Genomic DNA, 6,000 nt, shown 5'->3' on the forward strand with positions numbered 1-6,000 from the left:
AGCTTTTCCCACTTTTTCTGGTCTCCCATAGGAGGGACAAAGGCCGGGGAGCGTTTAGGAGGTCCTAGGCCCAAGTCCCCGGCCAGCGCAGGGCGTCCTGTTGTCCCTCGGCCCCTCCAGCATTGATCATTTTCCTTTTGTTGAGTGTGACAACTGTGGTTGTTCATTTTAATTGTAACTTCAGCCTCTGCAGTCAGGACTCTGAGCTCACCATTCCACAGCAAAGTTACCAGTGATGTCTCCCCTGGCCGTCCGGTGACCCCCTCTCTGCCCATTCTTCTGACCTCTCGGCCACCTCAGCCACTCTTCGTCACCTTCACCCAAGGGCCGACATCCGGGTCAACAGGGATGATTTATCGTTAATTTTAGGAATTACTTGTTCGGGCAGTTTGAGCAATGTAGCCAACCAGGCAGGGATTCAGGTTGTTGGATACTTTTTTCTTGGTGGAGAGGCTGAAAGGCAGGTAGTGCAACAATACAACAGCAGGTCGCAGCCTCCTGGGAACAGAGGCGAGGGGCAAAATAAGAAACAATTGCCCCCGATTTCAACCCGGGAAAGAGTTTTTTACTCAAATCCCCCCCTCCTTCTTAATTAAGCTCAGTGCTTAATTCCTGTTCTTCTTTGGATATTGCCAGAGTTTTTATATGTGAGGGAGGAGGAGGACAAGAAGTCTAATTGGCTGGAATATAGAATCCAAGAGGAGAGAAATAGAAAAGCTTATATTTGATCCCAGAGTAACTAGAGTGCATGAATGGGGGGGGGGGGGTGACATGGTCAGCTTAGGAAGACCACTGGGGCTGGGGTGGAGACTGGAGTGGGAAGAGATTACACAAAGTATAATGGTCTCCATTTTACAGATGAGGAAACTGAGGTTCACCGGCAGAAAGTGAGTATTCCATATGGAAAGTCCCAGAGGGAGGCTTCAAATCTGTTTGGTTTTCACATTGCAGAAATGTTGCCCACTGATTCAGGCCCATACCCCTTAGGTCTGCCATTCAAGGCTCCCCACAGTCCAGCTCCAAATCGTCTTTGCAGCCTTACGGACTGCAGACAAATGCCTTCTCCCTTTGGAACCCAGGATCTTCATCTGTGACATGAGGATTCCTTCACAGGGTTGTTGTGAGGAGCAAGGAGAGTATGGAAATACAGCACGTTGTAAGCTTTAGCAATCATCAATAATCCGGTTTATTGTCATATTATTAATTTCTCTCTCCCGAGTTGCCCTCCTGTTCGTGCCCCGATTTCTTCCTAACTACTTCCCACCATCCTCAAGGCCCCCTGCTCCAGAAGCCGTATTTGAGCCCCTTGGAGCCTGAACTCTCAGGAGGGAGGAGTATTTAGGGCAGAGATAAGACTTGGGACTGGGAGGGGGAGTTTGTCCGGAGCCAGACAGAGAACTGGAGAAGCTTTAGGGCCCGAGGACTTAGAGCTGAGATGGGCCGGAGACCCTCAGGCCCCCAGGACGCTCAGGTTTTCTCTTTGGCTCACTTACGCCATGTCCAGGCGGAGTCAGTGCGGCAGTAATTCCTCCCACAGGTACAGGAAAAGGGCTCCAATGGCTTCTAACTGCCCAATTCTCTAAATCAAATTGAGTCTGAGGACCGCTGGGCCCGGCTCCAACACTAATGGGAAAACACGGTGAAATGAGCAGTGAAAAGTCATTTTATGCCAAGTTCAAGGTCTTCAGATTGTATTGAAATGAAACACGTTGAGACCCACATGTTGGGGAACGGTTCCCAGCCCTGCAGTGCGGTTATTTTCAGGCCCAGGGAGTTGTTTGTAATCAGGGCTGAAGCTTGTGGCTTGGCTAAGTCAGATTGATGCCTCCCGGATTTGTCCTGCGGAGGGACCGCGGGGCCGGCTGGGCAGCCAGACCTTGGGCCTGAGGGTGACTGCACTGGACCTACATATATTATATATCTATTGTAAGGTGCATTCCCAGCAGCCCCCTGATGGACTGTGGGGTAAGTGTGTATGACCTCGGCCCCTTGGAGTAAGTGGGGAGACTTTGGGGAGGAGGGAGAGGTTTCCCTTCCCCCGCTGCCCAAGTTCTGGGTCTTCTGCCTCTAGGCCCAGTGATCTCTTAGCTGCCATCGTTCATCCATCAGTCACACCCTGGTTCTGCCACTTATCACTTCAGTCACTCTGAGACTACTTCCCAGGGCCTCTTTTGATTAATGTGTAAAATGGGCATCTGTCCATTGAGGGGGATGGACCAGATCGTCTCTGTTCCACATTTATGTGACCCTGATAGTCCCTTAGTCTCTTTAAATCAGCCTCTGGCCCTTTCCAGGGGTGAACCAAAAATGGAGGTGCTGTAGGCCCATATGGACAAAGGTGGACTTGTGTACACTCCCGGGGGGCAGCGAGGGACCCCTCCCCTCCAGGGTTCTGGGGGCCAACTCGGAGGATTGTGGGCTTTCTCTGTGCTGTCGGCTGAATTGTTCTCTAGGTCCCCTCGTAACTGTGAGGGGGCCGAGCTTTCCAGTAAGGCAAGAACAGCCACCTCTTGTTAGATACTTGGGGCGCTCCGGGCCCTGGGGATCCAGAAACAAGCCAAAGGGAGGACTGGGCTGCCCCCAAGGAGCTCACATGGAAGGGGAGACCGAGACACAGCCGTGCATGCTATTCATGTGTGGATGTGTAGAAATGCATGTGCGTCTGTCTGTATGTATGTGTGGTATATCCTTTACTTATGATGAATTGGAAGTAATTTTGTAGAAAAGGCATTAGTATTAAGAGGGATTGGGAAAAACTTCTTGTAAAAAGGTGAGATTTTGGGGCAGCTAGAGGGTGCAGTGGGTAGAGCCCCAGTCAGGAGGACCTGAGTTCAAATGTGATCTTAGATACTTAACGCTTCCTGGCTGTGTGACCCTGGACAAGTCACTTAACCCCAACTGCCTCAACAAAGAAAATGAGATTTTAGCCAAGACCTAAAAAAAGTCAGGAGATTGAGATGAAGAGGGTGGGTATTCCAGAGAGGGGCCCCAGCCAGAAAAAAGGCCAAGGGCTCTTTTTTAAAAAACTTTTTATTTTCAAAGCATATGCATGGATACTTTTTCAACAATGATGCTTGCAAAACTTAGTGTTCCTAATTTTCCCCTCCTTCCCCCCCCACCCCTTCCCGGAGATAGCAAGTGATCCAGTATATTATAAACAAAAAATATATGTTAAATCCAACATGCGCATACATATTTATGTACTTATCTTGCTGCACAAGAAAAATCAGATGAAAAAGGGAAAAATGAGAAAAAAAACAAAATGCAAACAACAACAGAACGCGTGAAAATGCTATGTTGTGGTCCACACTCAGTTCCCACAGTCCTCTCCTTGGGTGAGATGGCTCTCTTCATCACTGCACAATTAGAACGGGCCTGAATCAGCTCATTGTTGAAAAGAGCCACGTCCATCAGACTGACATCCTTGTTGCCATGTATAATGATCTCCTCATTCTGCTCATTTCCCTCGGCATCAGTTCCTGTCAGTCTCCCCAGGCCTCTCTGAAATCCTCCCGCCGGTCATTTCTCACAGAACAATAATGTTCCATCACATTCCTATACCAAGACTTATTCAGCCGTTCCCCACTGATGGGCACCCACTCAGGTTCCAGTTCTTCGCCACTACACAAAGGGCTGCCACAAACATTCGTGCACATACGGGTCCCTTTCCCCCCTTTAAGATCTCTTTGGGACACAGGCCCAGTAGAAACCCTGCTGGGTCCAAGGCTCTGCATGTGGACAGAAGCAGTGCCCTGACCTGGGTCCTCAGTTGCGTTCCTGGAGACCCACCCGCAGGTATAAGCTGAGACTGAAAGGTACCTTACAGTGACTTCTCCAGAGAGATTGTTTAAAGGAAGCTGACCTGGAGCAGCAGAAAAACCGAGAATGGTCTCAGGGAATAACAGGCCCTTTTTCCTACCGTAAGAGAGACTGGGGCAATGAGGGGAAATCGGGTACGTTGGCCATGGTCCCGGATGGATGGTTCTGGGGCACTGGGAAGCTTTGTTCCCAGGAGAATTGGGAAAAGGTATTTAGTTAAGGAACCTACTTAATAAAAGTGACAGAAAAGCTCGTCCCTCCTCCCCCCGAGAGAGCACTTTGCCACGTAGTGCCCTGGAGCTGGTGGGAGGCAGAGCCCATGTACAGAGCAGGGGATCCAAGAAGACGTCTGCTGGGGGACATTCCCCTATTTAACCCAGAGCCAAGGGAGAGGGCGCATGTCCAGAAAGGGCAGGGAGGTTCAGGCGCTGAGGCTCATGGGAAACTCATTTAAAAAATAAAACCCAGGGTCTGGTTGGACAAGATGCTTTTTCCCGGGCCCTTCCAGGCTTCAATTCCATGAATTCCGGCCTTCGTGATGTGCTGACACTTTCCTAGAAACGTTTCCATGTTTATCTTCGTGTGGGACCATTTCTCAGTACAGGATTATTATATCGAATGGAAGGAAAAACCTCCCCCGTAGCTGTTCTAAATACAGCAGAATCCCCGGAGACCCCAGAGTTATCAAGGGCGAGTGATGTAAAAGGTACATTATGTGTGTCGTCCCAAGCCCCGCGAAACTGTTAAGTACTCGGGAAATTTAATCAAGCTTATTTATTTAATTTTTAACCTTCTCCCCGCAACTGCAGGTGGAAATCGGGCAGGAAAAATCCTGCCCAAAGCAATCCCTTCAAGCCACAAGAGGGCAGAGGACTTGCTGGGTCCATTTTTCATCTGGGCGCAGGGGGATCATTTTACTCCCCACAGTTCTTTGCTTTTATACGGCTCCACTCACTTTGTTTAATGAGGTTTGAGGCTGTTGCTTTTTCCTCTGTGTAACTTGCAAGGTCAGTATTTGTTCCTCCCAGACTGGCCCAGTTTGACAAAGTCATCTCAGCTAAAGGCTGGGCCTTGTGTCCCCAGTGGGCCTGGCCAAGGAGAGAGGGCCCAGGCTCGTCCCAATAGGAGTCTGAAAAGGATGGAGAACTCTAATCATGGCTTCTCTCTCCCTCAGGCCGATCAGGGGCCTCCTGCAGTGGGAACCAGTTTAAGGAATACAAGTGAGAGTAAAGGCTTTGCAATACACCGCTTAACATGGGGAAGGTGGGACCGGCAGCGGAAGTGTTACAGTGGCCCACCCAGGACCCCCACCAATGTGTCAGCCCTTCCCCGGATTCTACTGGGGCAATGCTTGCTCTCCCCCTAATGGGAAAGCTTTCCAGAAGTGGACGGGCCCACCCCAGAGCAGGGGCTTCCTTCTGCTTGGAGTCTTAGGACACAAAAGACCCTCAGGGATTGTCATCAACCACTGGGTGCTTTAGCTTTAGATTTAATAGATTTTACAGGTAATTTAATAGAGTTTTATAGATTAATAAATAATTTAATAGATTTTCATAGATTCATTTTATAGATTAATAGATAATTTAAGTTTTATAGATTAATAGTTTAATAGATTTTTATAATTAATTTTATAGATGAATAGATAATATATTTTTATAGATTAATAGATAATTTAATAGTTTTATAGATTAATTTTATAGATTAATAATTTAATAGTTTTATAGATTAATTTTGTAAATGAATAGATAATTTAATAGATTTTTACAGATTAATAGATAATTTAATAGAGTTTTATAGATTAATAGATAATTTAATAGATTTAAGAAGGGGAATGGGTCTCTTTGGGATTTGGGAGCAGCATAAAATTTCAGAACTTGAAAAGTTTTCTCATGGTAGACTCTAGGGGGGCATGGACTGGATATCAAGGGCATGATGGGTAACTGGCATTCTGCCAGGCCAGATTGGGAGCCCTGGGGTCCGGAATAGGAGTGCGGGGTGGAGGGAGGCAGATTTCGTTGTCCCTCCCTGGAAGTCCACCTCTGAGGTCCCTGCAAGGGTAAAGGGAGCCGTTGGGGCAGAACTGGGGAAGGAAATGTGGGCACCGAAGAGATGCCAAATGCAGGTGGGGGGACAAAGCCAGGGTCCCCATTTTTGCAGCATTTGGGGTCTAAGCTGATTCAA

Source organism: Antechinus flavipes, chromosome 4 (genome assembly GCF_016432865.1).
Source record: "Antechinus flavipes isolate AdamAnt ecotype Samford, QLD, Australia chromosome 4, AdamAnt_v2, whole genome shotgun sequence".
In the NCBI taxonomy this organism is placed as follows: domain Eukaryota; kingdom Metazoa; phylum Chordata; class Mammalia; order Dasyuromorphia; family Dasyuridae; genus Antechinus; species Antechinus flavipes.